This window comes from Polypterus senegalus, chromosome 3 (genome assembly GCF_016835505.1).
Source record: "Polypterus senegalus isolate Bchr_013 chromosome 3, ASM1683550v1, whole genome shotgun sequence".
Lineage (NCBI taxonomy): Eukaryota > Metazoa > Chordata > Cladistia > Polypteriformes > Polypteridae > Polypterus > Polypterus senegalus.
The window spans coordinates 35,013,691-35,033,830 of NC_053156.1; positions in this window are offsets into that span (position 1 = coordinate 35,013,691).

Sequence of the window (20,140 nt, forward strand, 5' to 3'; positions counted from 1 at the left end):
AAAACAATCTGAACGAAACAACGTGCAATGTGCTCCACTGTATATGGGGCCTCGAACAAGCCGGGATGCCCCTGCATCGGATCAATGAGGTAGGCACTGGACAGCCAGTTTAACCTCAGTTTGCAACTTCTGGGGGCATACCGCCTGTACCCCTTCACTCAGTCACTCGACTTCTCATCAGATAGTGGTGTACAGTACTGAGCACTGCGTCTTCATGGTGCATACCTTTTGGGTTACCAATTCATTTAAGCGATGTTAACGGAAGGTTACTTCGAGCAAGATGGAACAATGTGTCACACATTGGCAAGGAGCATGGCAGACACTGACTCCTTCTTCAGCAACAGGGTAATTTCAAAGGGGCATTGGCCACCATGGCTGCTGGATCTGACACCACCAGACTTCTTCCTTTGCGATATGCTCAAAGGAAAAGTCTATCGGAACAAGCCTCACACTGTGGAAGATCTGAATTGGTGGGCATACCAATAAATGCACCTCAGAGCTACCAAATCCAGTCTAAAATCCAAAGAAAAAGCAAAGATAACCACAAATCAGAAAAACCTAACAATACCTAATGACCATGCAACCTCTTTAATAATCAATGTTTCTATGGTGGACCCTCTTCCCTGCTCGAATTCTAAAGTTGGAAGACGGTCTTTCTGCAGGGACATCAAAAGTGGCCCCGCCTCTTGGGGTCCCACTCATAGCAAACAAGGAATGTGGCTTTATTTACACAATACCTGAAAATTAAACAATAGGCAATGTTAACAAAAATTACATAAAACAAAAATCACATGAAAAATAATCGTTCAAAAGCAAGAGCAAGTCAGAAAATATTTTCATGGCGTCACATTCAGGTGTAACCTGTGACTAAGTGAACTAATATGAAAGCTGGAGCATTTCAAATTTTTAGTTATTTCATCCAAACATTTTTGTTTATTAAATGTTTCTGAAACAATGTGTATTATTCAAAAATAACAGTGCTAATAGAATGCAATTATTTATATTTGTAGACTACGGTATATTAAGTATGTGCTTTTTGAAAAGCACTTTACAATATTACGCAGGCTTGTGGTGTCTCAATGGCTTTCATAGACAGCAGATTGCACTGCTAATGTGAAAATGACTTTGAGTGATGAGTGTTAGTGGTGGTGGGCCTGGAACTAACTAATGCTTAATTTTCTTAAACATAACATTATGTATTACCTAAAACTTACCAAAAAAATAACTACATGCAAAATGACCGATACTAACAACAGCAAAAACAATTATTTACATCAGCGTTTCTCAACCTTAAAGTATTTGCGACCAGAGTTTTCATAACAGTTTTAATTGCGCCCCCTAACATTATTTTGAAATGTAGATGCATATTTTATTATACCTACTTAACTTTTATCAACTATATTTAGTGTTGTAGTATCAGAATGTAGTTTGAGTTAATTTGTTTTGGCTTCAACAGATGTTTTTTTATGTTATTCTTATTTTCACATCTTCGTGTCCCCTTTTTGTTACTTCGCACCCCCCTAGGGGGGCCTGCCCCACAGGTTGAGAACCACTGATTTACATAGCACATTTTCATACAATATTAGAATCAAATCACTCTCAATACCACCGTATGAAAGGAGAAAAGCAACTGAAATAAGTTTCCCCTATAGCTAATAATATTAGTTTAAACCCAGCAATTCATTAAAATTATGTAAATAATGAAGACTTTGGAAAGGAACTGATTTATTGTGTAACTGGATACTAGAGGTTACAATAATCTTAAAATATGTCAATTCCAGTCTGAAGCTACACAGAAGCAAACGCGATTCTTTGGATACAGTGTAAGAGACAGCTGGCAGCCCAACATGGCCATAATGCCCAAGAGATGAAAGGATGGAGGAAGGCAGCTCCTTTAGGGCACTGCCTCCTCTAGAACACTAGATAGCAGCTTCCTTGGATTGCAGCGGTGCTTCATATACCCACAGGGCACCATGGGGCTTGGAGTTCTATATCTCAGCCCTGTTGGGTGCCGCAGGTGCCACCAGTGGGTGCTGTGAATATATGACGTGAGGTTTCCAACTAACCCGGGTTGGCTAATATAAGAGGGTGTGCCAACCTCACAAGGATGAGCCAGAGTCGGGTCTAAGGTGGACGAAGCTTATCGGGAGGAGGCTGTGGTGGAGGAAACACTTTGTGAAGAATTTCCTCACAATAAAACAGATGATTGTGCTTTGAACTCATGCCCTGTGTTGTGGTGTTGGGTTTGAGGTGCCAGAGTGCTCTCTAGTGGTCCACAACAGATAAACGGTAACGCAGACTCAGGAAGCAAAAGCGCGTACACCTGATGAGCCCCAATTAGGCCAAAACACGTGTATATATATATATATATGTAAATATATTGTGGCGAGCGGCTGGGGGCGGTACCCAGCTGGGATGCCCGGAATTACCAAAAGAGGGATTACACCTCCTCTGGACCTCGAGGGGGCAGCTGCCCTGGTTGGTATGGGGACCACGGGAACAGAGTATGGAAGCACAACTCTAAAAGGGCCCGTGGTCACCACCAGGGGGCGCCTGGATGCCTGTGAAGCCCTGGATGTCAGCACTTCCGCCACACCTGGAAGTGCTGGGGAAAGGAATACCAGGGACACCCGAGTGCTTCTGGGTGCTAAGCCGGCACTTCCACCACACCAGGAAGTTCATCGGGAGGCACCTGGCACAAGTCCGAGTCAAGTGAAGATAAAAGGGGCTGCCTCCCTCCATTCAATATCTGGAGTCGGGTGAAAGAGGAAGAAGCCTGGAGGAAAGGAGTGGAGGCGTTGAAGATTAAATTTATTTTGAGAGGCCAGGACTTGAAGGGTGATTAGTATGGGAGTACTGGGTTGTGTGTGGTTGGACATTGTAAATAATAGTAGAAATGTTTAATAAACACGTGTGTGGTGGCAAAACATCGGGGTCTGCCTGTCTGTGTCTGGGCTGGTCTCCACAATATATATACACTAGCAAAATACCCGCGCTTCGCAGCGGAAAAGTAATGTGTTAAAGAAGTAATGAAAAAGAAAAGGAAACATTTTAATAATAACGTAACATGATTGACAATGTAATTGTTTTGTCATTGTCATGAGTGTTGCTGGCATATATATATATATATATATATATATATATATATATACACACACGCACATATAAACATATATATATATATACATATCCATACATATATACATATACACATATATATATACACACACACACATATATATATATACATATATATATATATATATATATATATACATATATACACATACATCCACATATATATACATATATACAGTGGTGTGAAAAACTATTTGCCCCCTTCCTGATTTCTTATTCTTTTGCATGTTTGTCACACAAAATGTTTCTGATTATCAAACACATTTAACCATTAGTCAAATATAACACAAGTAAACACAAAATGCAGTTTTTAAATGATGGTTTTTATTATTTAGGAGAAAAAAATCCAAACCTACATGGCCCTGTGTGAAAAAGTAATTGCCCCCTGAACCTAATAACTGGTTGGGCCACCCTTGGCAGCAATAACTGCAATCAAGCATTTGCGATAACTTGCAATGAGTCTTTTACAGCGCTCTGGAGGAATTCTGGCCCACTCATCTTTGCAGAATTGTTGTAATTCAGCTTTATTTGAGGGTTTTCTAGCATGGACCGCCTTTTTAAGGTCATGCCATAGCATCACAATTGGATTCAGGTCAGGACTTTGACTAGGCCACTCCAAAGTCTTCATTTTGTTTTTCTTCAGCCATTCAGAGGTGGATTTGCTGGTGTGTTTTGGGTCATTGTCCTGTTGCAGCACCCAAGATCACTTCAGCTTGAGTTGACGAACAGATGGCGGACATTCTCCTTCAGGATTTATTGGTAGACAGTAGAATTCATGGTTCCATCTATCACAGCAAGCCTTCCAGGTCCTGAAGCAGCAAAACAACCTCAGACCATCACACTACCACCACCATATTTTACTGTTGGTATGATGTTCTTTTTCTGAAATGCTGTATTCCTTTTACGCCAGATGTAACGGGACATTTGCCTTCCAAAAGGTTCAACTTTTGTCTCATCAGTCCACAAGGTATTTTCCCAAAAGTCTTGGCAATCATTGAGATGTTTCTTAGCAAAATTGAGATGAGCCCTAATGTTCTTTTTGCTTAACAGTGGTTTGCGTCTTGGAAATCTGCCATGCAGGCTGTTTTTGCACAGTCTCTTTCTTATGGTGGAGTCGTGAACACTGACCTTAATTGAGGCAAGTGAGGCCTGCAGATCTTTAGACGTTGTCCTGGGGTCTTTTGTGACCTCTCGGATGGGTCGTCTCTGCGCTCTTGGGGAAATTTTAGTCGGCCGTCCACTCCTGGGAAGGTTCACCACTGTTCCATGTTTTTGCCATTTGTGGATAATGGCTCTCACTGTGGTTCGCTGGAGTCCCAAAGCTTTAGAAATGGCTTTATAACCTTTACCAGACTGATAGATCTCAATTACTTCTGTTCTCATTTGTTCCTGAATTTCTTTGAATCTTGGCATGATGTCTAGCTTTTGAGGTGCTTTTGGTCTACTTCTCTGTGTCAGGCAGCTCCTATTTAAGTGATTTCTTGATTGAAACAGGTGTGGCAGTAATCAGGCCTGAGGGTGGCTACGGAAATTGAACTCAGGTGTGATACACCACAGTTCTTTAGGTTATTTTTTAACATGGGGGCAATTACTTTTTCACACAGGGCCATGTAGGTTTGGATTTTTTCTCCCTAAATAATAAAAACATCATTTAAAAACTGCATTTTGTGTTTACATGTGTTATATTTGACTAATGTTTAAATGTGTTTGATGATCAGAAACATTTTGTGTGACAAACATGCAAAAGAATAAGAAATCAGGAAGGGGGCAAATAGTTTTTCACACCACTGTATATATCTACATATACACACATACATATACATACACACACATATATACACACAAATACATATATATACATACATATCTACATATATACATATACACACACACACACATATATATATACCTGTATATATATATATATATATATATATATATATATATATATATATATATATATATACACACATATACAGTCTTTGGGGTGCGAGCAACTGTTGCTGGGGGTGCCAGAATCCATGAAGGAAGAAAAATGAAAAACATTATTTGTACAAAATCTTAATTTATTTATCCATTCCTAAATAATTAAATGGGCAGGCTATTTCGTATCAGTGCAATATATAGTATATAGCATATATATCATTTTCTACCACATGTTTCTTGTCTTAATATTTCCATCATAATATATGGCTTAAAGGTAACAGCACATGTAAATTGAATTTCCCCAAGGGATAAAAAAGGTTTATTTAGTCAAATCTAAAATAACTATAATCCTGCCCTATCCTTGCTATCTGCAGCAGAATCAGCCTCTTCATATATGTATACGACAGTGCGGCCCTTGTTGAATGCCCAGCTACTTGAATCTTCTGTTTTCAGATCTACTGGAGCCCACTTTTTAAATCCACCCTGTTTATGTCAGTTAGGTCAGCTGCACCTTTCTGCTATAAATTAATGAGTTCAAGCAGCGTTTAGCTGCAAGTTGATAATGTCGGCTCTTGACGATCACAATCTGCCGATAATATCTGTTCAGTCAATTCAGTCTTATATATGCTTACATAATTGAGTTTCTTTTCTATTCATTTCCATTTTTGTATTATTATAATTAGCTTACCTGAAGCAACACGAGGAGGATGCTGCCGAGTGAGCCATGCGCTTGTCCCCTTTCCTTGGTGTTGTACTGGGAATCCGAATGGCTGGAGAATGTGTAAAAACGGAAGATACACAAAAAACATAAGCTGGTAAAGGTAAAATTGTAACGGTACACTAATTCCTAACTGAAGTCAAACAGAACATTTCTCTGTTAGAGAAAGTTTGCAAATTTGTTATTACAAGGGATGCTGTAAATGGTGAAGGAAGGAGGAGCAGTAATTGGGCATTAAAAAGTTGGTACAACGCTGGGAAAATTGCAATGCAAACAAAGATGACCATATAGAAAAGTGATGTAATTTGTTTTTGAAATTCTTAATAAATAGAATTTAAAACAAAGTCCCTTGTACTTTTCAATGGGAGATTTTGAAATTTCAAAAATTAGTAAGGCATGGTCCATTTGAGGTATCTCAATGAAAACTGAACTGTCTCAATAATTTTTTTCAAGGAACGACTGTGCTAAATTTCAACATAATTAGTTTATCGGGTGCCGGGTTGTTTCAGGCAGATAGACAGACAGACAGATATGGTTATTCCTGTAGGTGCTTCTTGCATTATATGTGAGCACATGTAAAAAAGAAAATTTAGTTAACCCAGGACAGAATGAATCCCTTGTTGCAAAGTCATAGACACTAACAAACCAACACTCTTAAAACAAAAACAAAACTAAAACCTAAGGTCAAAAATGAAATGAAATGAAAAATCCAAAACCAGACAAAAACACACACACATACTGTAAAAATGACCAAATAGTACACTAGAAGCCCAGGGGTCATAGCGCATCTCTGATGAAACACTGAATTGCTGTCCTACCCTTTGACCCCCTGCAGGCTGTAGACCCTCCATTCCAGCAGACCCAACGTGATGTCTACACACCCTGCATTGCTTCATTAGCCCCGCCCATTCACTTATTACAAACACTGAATATCCAGCTAGCAAGAGTGTGCCAGGGCCCACCAAGGGCCTCCAAAGAAAGATGACCAGAATTTTGCACCCCCTGGTGCAAATTAAAGGTATGGCTAGGATACAGAAAAGGGTAACGAGAACCAAAAGAACTGTCAAGATATCCAGACAATTAAAGCCAGCATGTGAGACAAAAGTCTAAAATAACAAACACCAAGGTGGACATTGTCACTGGTCAACTGAAGCTGTCAGCCTTAGCAGAAATGTGTTAAGTTGGAAGAAAATCCAAAATCATCAAATGCAGACATTCACAAACTGCTTGTTATTATATGGAGATTCTAGGAACTCTAAATATTTTTGTCTGTGTTTGTATTTTTTGTGTTTCAAATACGCAGAATTATTCAGCAATCTTGTTTTTTATTCATCTCTTAGTTTTAGTTTTGTTCATGTTGTTTCCCATTATGTTTTCATTTTCTCGGGATGCCGGTTTGTTTTTCATGTGGGTGCCACCTTTTTGTCTGATCGTTGCCGTGATGCATGTTCCTGTTGCAAGGTGGCGTGTGACATCATGTGGACATCAGGTCTGACAGATTAAAAGTCAATATCGCAAGAAACTTCTTGTCCAAGGTTGTGCAAACTTTTTCAAGTCTCTGAGTATATTTTTAGTAAAGGAATCCTAGCTTTTCCATGTTGACTTTGACGTCTTTTTTTCCCTCTTTGGCTTGATGACAGCCGCCATATTTGTGTGGCTTTGTTTTTCATTTCATCTCCTGACCTACTCCGCCTAAACTATTCCACAGTGTTAGAACACTCCTTATCAAAGATGACTTACAGCATTTGAGATACAATTTGGATGAAGTTCTTTTGCTCTTCCAATTGGAGCACAGGCAGGTAGAGTGACTTGCTATTGGTCACTCAGTGTTAGGAGCTGAATTTGAACCCTAAACCTCAGGGTGTGAAGTCCAGAGTCTTAATCAGTGTGCCACACTGCCTGCCTAGTTGATTTCAGGGTAAATTCTTTGTAGCAGTAGGGGGCACTATCGCTCTCTTGAACCCTCAGGTACCACGCCAAACACCAGGTAAATTAATTATTTTTATTATTATAATAAAGTGCACCAAGCACCGTCCACTCTACACTACTCATAAATAACACAATAACAATAACCAATCCTCCAACTCCCAGACACATTGCCCTCCTACCTCCCAGCTCAGCTCGCCGTCTGGGAGCTCCCATAGTCCTTTTATAATTCCTGACCCAGAAGTGTTTCTCATCCTTCAGTCCATAATTCCTAATCACTTCCGGGTCAGATAAAAGTCCTTTTTTTCACCCTGGAAGTACATCATCCCTTACGCTCATGTGACTTGGAAGTACTCCCGGGGCATAGGGCAAATAGCAGTCCCTGGTTCTCCCTGGAGCGACCCCTGGCAGCCCCAACGTTATTCAGCAGGGCTGTGCACTAAAACTCCAAAGTTCATGATGCCCTGCTGGAATTCGGGGCATCTCCACATTGCAGAGAGGGCTCCATCTAGCAGCTTGGGGGTCTTGACCGGGATAAACAGCCGGGCATAGTCCACATCATTAAGTTCGACATTTTTACCATTCTGTCGCAATGCCATCTTGGTTTTTCAATGGGCGTCATCATTTCAGGACTTTTGTATTGCTTGCTACATTTGGACATGTGCCTCTAAATTGCGTTTTGTTTGAATGATGCATACATGTGTAAAAGGCAAATAATTTACCAGTTACTACAGTTTTTTGATAAATCTCATGGCACATAGCATTACCATCCCTTCAAGAATTTTGATGCTGAAGCGTGCATCCCAAGTGTAGGTGACAGTCTACGCCATATTTGTTTTCAGTGGGTTTAGTGTGGAAGGAGATACAATGTGAAAACGCTAGTGTGAACGATGATTGTCTTTGCTTAAAAATGCTAGTAGTGTGGATGTAGGCTAAGTCTAAATTCAGAAACCAGAACTCCTTAATCCGAAACAAATTACCTGAAAACTAACTACACATCTCACGGAGAAGTTCATTGATATATCTACAAACTCAGATGACACGAGAGTGTTTGGTGCTGACCTTTTATACCGTACATCTCTTGGTGGAGTGGCAATGTGTCACAAGCACTGTGCAAAATGGCAGTGAAAAACAAGATGAAAGATGTTTTGAACTGTATTTAAAATAGAATCCAATCTACAAAACAATAATAGAAACTGATTGAGCTCCCAAAAAAACTACAATAGAGTAGAGCTGCTGCCAACCAGCAAAAAAACAATAGTGAAGAACAATCACAGCATCCAATGTAAGTAAAAAATACCAATACAAATACAAAAGAACATCACAAAAAATGAACAGCCGGACCAGACTATAACAAGAGGTCATGTGATGCGGTACATAGCAACTGTACATGGCAACGGTAAACAATGTGGTGTCGCCCAGGACAAAAGCATCAGAAACTGGAGATAATTTTGTCAATTAGTAAGGGAGATGAAAGTAATAATAATAATAATAATAATAATAATAATATAAATGAAAGAAGAGACATTGCTACCAGTCTATAATTGAAGGTAAGCACAGCCATCACCTGAAGGAGTGTCTCCCTGTAATGAGAGTGCCAGAAAACTACAAAGCAAGACTGACTCTGTGGCATCAGCTTGGCATTCTCCTTTCAGATGTGTTGCTCCTATGGCCGCCTTCAAAGAAACAGTGACCTACTGGAGTTTGTAAGCTCCGAGCACACCATGAACTGTGGACAACATCGGCCTATACCACGAAGAGGACCACAGTACATCTGGAAGGTCACCGGACTGAACCAATAGGAAACAAGTGTTAATCAGGAAAAACTTCTCCATCCAAACTCTCATCCAATAAAATGTGTTATAAGCATTCAAGCTGCAAAGCAGAGCCTGCAGCAGCAGCTGAAGTACAACTTGAAATTGTGCCCGGGGCACCAGTCAGGCCCACTTCTCCAAGTCGGGACAGGAGGACTTTGAAAGTCTGAAGTGCCAGCCTCGTCGAATGATGCTACAGAGTCCCCTCAGGCCAGAAGAAATGATTTCTATTTTCCTTGGAAGTTAAAGTCTTTATCAGCAAAATGTACCTCGTTTGATGTCATGTTTTATTATAATCTAGGTGAGCCTCTAAGGGCTTCAACTGGCATTCTTCTTTCACAGGAGTGGGTGTAAGACGCGCTCTGCACAGTGCTCTCACAAAATGTGAAAAAAAAAATCATTACACTTATGTATACTTACCTGAATAAATACATTTGAATGTCATCAGCTTCAAATAAATGCTATATACATATTGTAGGAGACACAAAGGATGTCCAACCATCCCGGCAGGAAGTTGGGCAGATCTCTTACCTGGTTGCACAGAAAGACATCCCAGCCAAGAGAGGGAAGAAGGTTGCACCAGAACAAGGCTACCCTAAGGGATCAATGGACATCCCAGATAGAGGAGATTCCCTACATAGATGGGTGGGCCCCAGACAGGTGTCCCAGCTGGATATGATTCCAGTACCTTCCCTTGAAAGGATTGAAGAAGAAGAGAGGGAAAAATCTGTTACAGAGTGGTATTTAATTCCCCCAGCAGCCCTCCATGTTGGTGTCCATTCAGGAACTAGCAGGAAATGCAGGTAGTTGTAGTCCGGCAACACAGACCTGCTGGGGTTTGTGGGAGGCAAATGGGTGTGCTGCGGGGAGATATGCTCCCCAATTCATGAGATTTTTGTATAACCCGGAAGTACTTCCTTCGGCAAATGGCACTGGCACCGGAAGTACTCCTGGGTCCCCAATGAAAAGGACTCCCTTATCGAGGCGGAGCTGGGAGGAAGGAAGGCAACACTCGACTGGAGGAGGATGGGGCTGTGGTGAGAGGATTTGTGGAGAGGTGATTGTGTAGAGTGAAAGCCTGTGCTTGTGAATGCTACTTTCTGGAGATATTTTGTGTAATAAACACACCCTATCCTATGGGACACTGTGTGTCTTTGTGTTGGGGTTTGGGGCTCAGTCTATCACAATATATATATAGTATACTGTATATATACATATATATATACGGTATATATATATATATATACACTATATACTGTATATATACATTATTTTGACATACAGTAGCTGCCTTTTTTCCCCCCTGCACTGTGGTGTTTTTCACCATAATTTCTCCGTCGCCTTGCTTCATCCCTTTCTGAACACATTTATCATCTGCCGGTCTCCAAGTCTATTGTCATTTGCAGTTACAGCTCCATCCTACATTGTTATCCATCCTGCAATACATGAGAAGTGATTGACAGCTGGTGTACGGAGCCCAAGGCTTTTTCTAAAAGAGCAAATCTCCTTTGACTTGGTGCCTTTGTGTGCATTCTAGTCACTTGTCTGTGATGGGGAAAGTGTGTGCATATGTGGGTGGGAGTAGTGGCTTCAAACCACCGCGAAAACGGAGATCTGAATCTGCTGCGAGTGAAGCTGTATAGGGGTTATTATGCCTATAATCCAGATGATAAAAAATGGCATGATAGAATATATTCACTGTATATCTATTCATCTACTTATCTCCTGTATATCTACATCTGTATACTCTTATACTGTACAGTCAGGTTCGTAATTATTTGGTTAGAGACACAATTTTCATAATTTTGGCCCTGTACACCACCACAATGGATGTGAAATAAAGCAATCATGCAACTGAAGTTTAGACTTTCAGTTTTAATTTAAGGGGTTTACCAAAAACATTGTTTGAGCCATTTAGGAATGACAACCATTTTTCTGCACACCTAACCCATTTCCAGGGGCTCAAAAGTATTTGAATAACAAGCTGCTCCATAGCCAAATGGTAGCAGGTCCCTCATTATTTCATGCAGATAGAAGGTCTGCAGTTGATTCCAAGTGTGGAATTTGTATTTGGAAGCTGTCTCTGTGAATTCTCAAAATGAGTTCCAAAGAAAAAGTAAAAACAGGCCATCATTAGACTGTGAAAACAAAACTCACCCTTTAGAGAGATAGCAGAAACACCAGGAGTGGTAAAATAAGCCATTTGGCACATTCTTAAAAAGAAGGAATATATTAGTAAGCTCAGCAACACCAGAAGGTCTGGAAAACCACAGAAGACAACATTTAGCCAAACCAAGAACACTGTGGGAGATAGACCTATCATTGCTAAAGTCTTCAATCAAGAGCAGACTCCATGAAAGTAAAGACAGATGGTTTACTACAAAGTCCAAACCACTGCTAAACCTTAAGTATAGGAAGGACAGATTAGACTTGCCAGAAGACATTTCTACTGTATAAGCCTGTCCAGTTCCAGAACAATTTTCTTTGGACAAAGGAAACTAAGATCAATATGTACCAGAATGTTGGAAAGAGAAGAGTATGGGGAAGAGGGGCAACAACTCTTGAATTCTACATCATCTGTGAAGGCAGTGTTATGAAATGATCATGCATGGCTGAGAAAGGTAGTTGGTCACTAGTGTTTATAAATGACGTGACTGCTGGCAGAAGTAGCAGGATGACTTCTGAAGTGTACAGGGCTGTACTATCTGCTCGGATTCAGAGAAATGCTGCAAAACTAATAGAACGACTCTCCATGGTACAGATGGGCAATGAGCCAAAACATACTGTGAAAGCAAACCAAGGGCATTTCAAGGCAAAAAAGAGGAATATTTATCAACAGCCAAGGCAGTCAACTGACCCATGGCAGAAAGTCCAACCCGCAAGCAGCAACTGAAGACAACTGAGTAAAGGCCTGGCAAAGAAACAGTAGGGTAGAAACCCAGCACTCGGAGATGACCAAGGGTTCAGTCTTCAGGCAGTCATTGACTGGAAAGGACTTTCAACTAAGTATGAAAATTATCATTATATTTATGATTATGTTAGTTTGTCCAATTACTTTTGAGCTCCAGAAAATAGGAGGACCATGTATAAAAACATCTGTCTTTTTTAAACAGCTTGTACAATTTTTTTGTTATACCCCTTGAATTAAAGCTGAAGGTCTAAACTTCAATCACATAATGATTGCTTCATTTCAAATTCATTGTGGTGGTATACAGAGCCAAAATTATAAAAATTGTGTCACTGTCCAAATACTCACCACACTGTATACTTTCTCTAACATGTTGAGCATGGGGCACATCTTCATGGCTTTGGAAAGGAAAGCAATACCCCCTAAGTGAAGTGGAGGCTCTCTCGTTAACTACATATAACTGTCCACCCATAGTTCTGAAGCTCCACAAACAGACAATGCCTGACCCACCAAGAAGTCCTGCCCCCTTCCTACAGAAAAACCAGCAGAGCCAATAGAAGTTGGATTATAATCCTCATTATATATTTTATCAATAATTATCATTGTTAAAAATATAACACTGAAATATAACAATAATAATTATCACTATATATTTTAACAATAATTATCATTGTTTGGTTAAATGCTGAACCATTTTGTTTTCTTGTGTGCCATTTATTTACCCGCTGGTACTCCAACTTTTCTTTTCCTGTGGCTTGTGTCTCCTTTTCTGATCACAATACATACTGTGTATATATATATATATATTGTGGTGTATGGCCGGCCATTTATCCTGGCCAATACCCCCAAGCCGCCAGGTGGAGCCCTCCCTGCAGTATGGAGGTTCCCCGAAGACCAGCAGGGCATCATGGACATTGCAGTTTTTATACACAGCCCTGCTGGATGCCATGGGAGCCACTAGGAGACGCCGCAGGGAGGAACAGTGTTTATTTACCCTGCGCCCCAGAAGTACATCCGAGTCACATGGGCAAGGGGAATGACGTGCTTCCGGGGTGAAGAAAAGGATTTTTATCTGACCCGGAAGTGATAGGAGATCACATGGACTGGGGATTGGACCACTTCCGGGTCAGGGACAATAAAAGGATTGTGGCAACTCCCCAGACTCCAGATCCCAAGAAGACATGTGAAACCGGATGGAGCATGTACAGAAGGCATGCTATGTAACCAACTTTGGGAAGAGTAATGAAAGTACCTAAAGTTCTACTCCACTGTAGGTAGATTTTGAAATGCTGCTAGTGCCACTTCGCACACTGTTAAGAATAATTAGGCAACCCTGAAACAATGTTGCTACAGCTGGAAAATATGGTCAAAGCACCAGTCGAAGTGGTGGAAAAATACTTACGGCAGCTAGGCATAGGACCTCTGCCTAAAACTGATTTGGCTGTGCGGTGAGTGCTTCCTGTTCAGTAAGTCAGTACACAGGGTGGCAGGATCTCAGCTGTTACTGAAAGGAACCAAGTATCACTGCGTCCCACATGTACAGAGAAATTAGCCTTGCTTAAACCTCAAGTTGTGGAAGCTATTACCTAGACTACTGAGATTAGGAGGAGAGAAAGTAAAGGAATGCAGAGAGAAGGGGTCCCAGATACGAGTGAAGGGAACCAAGTAGCCGCAGTTCCTACACGTACAAAAAGTGTGCTGGTTAACTGCAGGCATGGGCTGTAATCCCAACCGGAGCAGGATATGATTCATGACCTGGCCCGGAGGCCAATATAATTGAGAAACAGGGGGAGACGTTGGATTCAGAGCAGTGGCTCCCCTGATACACTAGATGGCAGGCCAGGATTCCCACACAGATAACCACAGGGTATAATGGGAGTTGTAGTTCCATGGGACAGCCCGGTTGGTTCCTGTTTTGTCTTCCAAAGGGAGCTATTGCTATTAGTAATCTCTACTTTCTAAGACTTTTGATTGACACAGAAATACTTCCATCAAGCTATGCCCTAGCACTTGAAGTATTGCTGGGTCCAAAATAAAAATAGCCACCAGGCGCTGCTCATCACTTCTCCAATACAGTCCCCACAGTGAAGCATGGCGGTGGCAGCATCATGCTGTGGGGGTGTTTTTCAGCTGCAGGGACAGGACGACTGGTTGCAATCGAGAGAAAGATGAATGCGGCCGAGTACAGGGATATCCTGGACAAAAACCTTCTCCAGAGTGCTAAGGACCTCAGACTGGGCCGAAGGTTTACCTTCCAACAAGACAATGACCCTAAGCACACAGCTAAAATAACGAAGGAGTGGCTTCACAACAACTCTGTGACTGTTCTTGAATGGCCCAGCCAGAGCCCTGACTTAAACCCAACTGAGCATCTCTGTAAAGACCTAAAAATGGCTGTCCACCAACGTTTACCATCCAACCTGACAGATCTGGAGAGGATCTGCAAGGAGGAATGGCAGAGGATTCCCAAATCCAGTTGTGAAAAACTTGTTGCATCTTTCCCAAGAAGACTCATGGCGGCATTAGCTAAAAAGGGTGCTTCTACTAAATACTGAGCAAAGGGTCTGAATACTTAGGACCATGTGATATTTCAGTTTTTCTTTTTTAATAAATCTGCAACAATTTCAAAAATTCTTTTTTTTTGTCTGTCAATATGGGGTGCTGTGTGTATATTAATGAGGAAAAAAATAATTTAAATGATTTTAGCAAATGGCTGCAATATAACAAAGAGTGAAAAATTGAAGGAGGTCTGAATACTTTCCTTACCCACTGTATGCTACTCCTTAGAGGGAACATTGGTCGGCATGCCTAGGTACTTGAGTTTATACACCTGTGGCCACGAAAGTGATTGGACCACCTGAATTCAATGATTTGGATAGGGTTTCCCAATACTTTTGGCAATATAGTGTATATCTCTACCTGGGTGAAGTTGACATGTTCTGTCTAAGGGGCTGGGTGGCCCATTTGATTGAATGTGGATAGGCACATGACTGTGCTCCATAATGGACTGGCAGACCAGCTGGTCTGGCAGCTTGGGTGGGCTCCACCCCTATCAGGTCTCAAACTGGATACTCAGGTTAGAAAATGAATGGATGGCAAAGCATATTTCATGGTGATATTCATAACAAAGGCGTTCTACTAGCAGCACAACCTGACGGAGACTCGTTCAGCTCACTCTCCTTCTTATGATTCACTTCAACGCTGTCTCAGAGTTCTTTTATCAACATGTCATGAGGTGAGATGATTCATTTTTGGTTTTGTTTAAAACTGACATTTTGTGGTGAATGCCAACACACACACAACAGAAGACAGCACAAGTGGTGGCTCGATCGATCCACATCTGCGCCACACTGTCTATGCACAAAAGTGTTCTGATAGATCAATTTGTAGTTTGGCACTTGGTGAGTGCCATTGTAGAGAGAAGTTAACCAAAATGGCCCCTTTTATTGGCTAACTAGAAATATTACAATATGCAAGCTTTTGAGGCAACTCAGACCCCTTCTTCAGGCAAGATGTATACCATAGTGCCATTGGAAAGTAAAAAAAAAACATGTAGTTTGACGGATTGGCATCTTGGTGAGGGCTGTGTGTCACAGAATGGAAAAGAAGCTGAAATTATTTATTATGAAGAAATGGTTTGAGGGTGTTATGGTGACACACTTTTGTCTCATGGACTCAGGACCGTAGGTTCAAATTCCTTACTTGACTGTTGTCTGTCTGTGTAGGGTGCTCCAGTTTTCTTGACACATGGACCCCAAAGACAGGAGTGTTAAGTTAATTGGACCATGTAAGTGTGAGTATGTATATGAGTGGGCACTGCAATGGACTGGCACCCCAGGACAGGCGCCAGATGGCACTTCTAAATTGGTTTAGGCTGGTCTTTCTGTAGTTTGTGTGATTTATTGATTGATTTGTTCTAATCTGTAGCCTCCCAATGTCTGCTGATTTCACTTCACATTTTATTTGCCCTTACCTTTGTAGCATGAGCAGTCCCCCACCTCTTTTTTCCGCTAATTTCATTCTCTCCTCACGTCTTGCCCACCCCTGGCAGGCGCAGACTACCGCTGCAAGCATAACAAGATGGCACACACTGGTCATGAGAACCACCTGCCCTTGAAACCCGGGCCATTGAACGATTTACCCTGACCCATGACGGGCTGCCGACTCATATACCGAACGCCTGAGCCTTCCGACAGAAGGCCGCCTGCCAAGGCAGCTGAGCCGCACTGCCCAGATTTCAGGGCTCGGCACATAAAGAAGCCATTCTTTCTGCTGACACCGCCTGTGCCATCCCCAAGCTACAGCTCAATTAGAGGAAACAAAGCTTGGGGACGCTGCGCTGAATTCGGAGTGGTTCCGCTTGGAAGGGGAGTGAATGCAACTGAAGGACCCCCATTATTTGGTCAGCAACAGTTTTTGTAATGGCCGTTATTGCCCAGTCATAAGTGTTTAGTGAAGAGCCGACCTGCTTGCTGTGGGGCTTCAGAGTGATGCAGTTAACTGACCTCCACCAAGCTTGACTTTCAGATATGGTAGCAACATTAATGAGATGAAAAGGAAAATTTTCATAAGGGGGCATGAACAGGGTAAGGTACTGAACACTGGTGGGCTACAGAGCAGCGCCATCATTAACTGATATTCACGTACTCTGATTCTCAAAAGAGGCATTATGAGCAGGTGGGATACTGGTGGGCTATGGAGCAATGCTGGTGGGCTATGACATAATGTCACTGCTAAGTGACCTGCCAGAAGTCCGACTCTTTCATCCATCAGTCCCTCCATTTTCTAACCCCACATTATCCTAAGCAGGGTCCTGGGTAGGCTGGATATTATCCCAGCATGCATAGGGTGCAAGGCAGGAACAATCTGTAAAAAAAGATGCCAGTCCATTGCAGGGTGAACACACACAAACAGTCAGTCAGTCAGTCATTCAGTCATTATCCAACCCACTATATCCTAACACAAGGTCATGGGGGTCTGCTGGAGCAAATCCCAGCCAACACAGGGCGCAGGGCAGGAACAAATCCCTGGGCAGGGTGCCAGCCCACCACAGGTAATGCACACACACAGACACACACACACCAAGCATACACACTAGGGACAATTTAGGATAGCCAATGCACCTAACCTGCATGTCTTTGTACTGTGGGAGGAAACCGGAGCACCAGGAGGAAACCCACGCAGACACAGGGAGAACATGCAAATTCACGCAGGGAGGATCCGGGAAGCGAACCCGGGTCTCCTAACTGCGAGGCAGCAGCGCTACCCACTGCGTTACTGTGCTGCCCCCACACACAAACATCAAGGGGCAATTTGGCATTGCCAGTCCACCTAACCTGCATGTCTTTGGACAGTGGGAGGAAACTCACATGAACACAGAGAGACCATGCAAACTCCATGTAGTGAGAAACCAAAGCAGGAACCCTGGTCCCCTTGGTGCAAGGAAGCTGCACTGCCACTGCACCACCATGCCACCTTTGACTCTCTGGTGTGGAAGTTAAATAAAAATCTTCAAATGGGGTAAAAGTTCAGCAGATAGTACCTGAACAGGGCTATAGGCTGAATTCCATTAGGCTACAAGGCAATGCTGTTGGGCTAGAGAGCAGTACCATAGTTTGCTAACCTCTGTTTAATCTTCTCCTCAGATATGGTATCTAAATTAAAGAGATAATTTGAAAATAAATTAAAAATGGGTAAAAGTTGAGGGTAGACCAAGAGGTGTTTGGGGCAAAGGGGTTAAATTCTGTTGGGCTACAGAGCAACACAGGTACGCTGTATGGCCTATTATCCATCTATCCATTATCCAACCCGCCATATCCTAACACAGGGTCACGAGGGTCTGCTGGAGCCATTCCCAGCTAAAAAAAGGGCGCAAGGCAGGAAACAAACCCCAGGTAGGGTGCCAGCCCACCGCAGGGCCTAATATCATGGTGTATAAAGGATATGGAACTACCACCAACTGCTTATGTTGTGGAAGCCAGCAGAATTCAGTCAGGTAGCACCAGCTCTTGCCAATGATACAGGTAAAGTGGGTTTGTTTGCTGTCATACTGTTGTGGTGTGATGTAACAGCGGGCAATGATGGCGATGCTTGTTGCTGGAGTCAAAGAGGGGCTGGACAGGGTGACCATTCACATGGGCTGTGCCTGTAAAAAGAAGGACAAGAAGATTAGTTGCGGCTGGACAACAGTACCTGTCTCAATGGATCTAAGCACATTCCATGGCTTCATCGGTTCAGAAGCAGGTAGGCACTGTGCATCCCAGTACCCTGCAGCGGTAACTCTGGACACGAATTGTGGAGTGGTCTTGTCTATGCGGTGAGGATTCAGCATCCCTTAGGAGCTCCTCGACTTTCTGTGTCTTGTTATTCTGGAGGCGTTTCTGTTCTTTGGGCTTCTCTGTCTGGTGGGCTGTGCAGTAGTTCTCAGTAATTTCAACAAGGTCCACAATGGTGGCCCAGGACTGCCTGCACACTGAGCAAGCGAGGTGTTCCAAGAGGGAATATTGTGGTGTTATGGGTCCACAGCTCGCTTAGCAAAGGCAGTTTTTTTAAATAAATACTCACCACACTCGCGGCGACTTAGTGAGGGGGTGTTGGGCCATAGCAAGCCACGGGGCGATCTGCGGTGTGGGCGTTTCTCACCTCAGTGCACATGAAGGACTGCCCACATCCGTGATTGTTCCCGTGGCTAATGTGGTGCAGCTGCTATGGCTCCTCGCAATATAAAAAGAAGCGCGAGTCGGTTGGGAGAGAAAGATCAGAGAGAAATGAGTAAAAATAGAGGACAGAGGTTACAGGGAGCGAGGGAGCAAGTCAGTGCAAGAGAGAGACAGACACATGGAGCGTGTGGGAGAGCGAGCAAATGAGCAGTCGTGGGCAGCTGCAAGGAAGCCTGGGTGTTAGGCGGACACCCAGGTGTTGAAGTTAAGGTCGCTCCCGCTGAGCAATCAGGTAGTGGGAGTGACCAGGCAAAGGTGAATGGCCACGGAAGGCCAGAAAGGCAGCGGGAGTCAGGAGGCTTGGTGGTGGATTACCCAATGTGAGCATCCTGGCTGTTGGATGTGAACCAAGTCTCTGGACTGGGATGAGTGCCAGACCGAAGCCAAGGATCGGGAGGTCTCCAGACTCGTGTGGATGTGATTGAAAAGGGCAGCTGCAGAGAGCGTCTCGCCTGCTGCAAAGACTAGTTGGGAGAAGCAGGTGAGACGCTAGCATAGAAGAGCACCAGGCTTCTCATTGGTTTTTAGAAGACTGCTTCCATCGTCATTTAAACCCCGTTGGTTTTAAAGGATTGTTTTTTCTATTTATTGATTTTAACCTCTACGTTTTTCTTATGGGATTATTTATTTAATGATGAAGACTTTGAATTGCTGCACTTGATGAACACTTTGTTTTTGTTTAACTATTTTAATAAAAGCACTTTGCACCTTTTGAACCATCCCCTTGCTATGTTGTTGCCTCCACTGTCTAGCTCATCTCGGTGACATTATCGACGGTGTTGGGTTCAAGGGCTCCCGAACGGCGGATGGGAGCATGGAGTCGAACCCACATCGTCACAAATATACTAAGATACTGACAGCCACCGCTTCCACAACCCATTCTACAGTTTTCTTACCAGGCGGTAGCATTCGAGCGAACTTGCCACAGAGATCAGAGGTTTACAATCTTATGGGGCACTCCAGATCAAAACGCCACACCTGAGAGCATTGG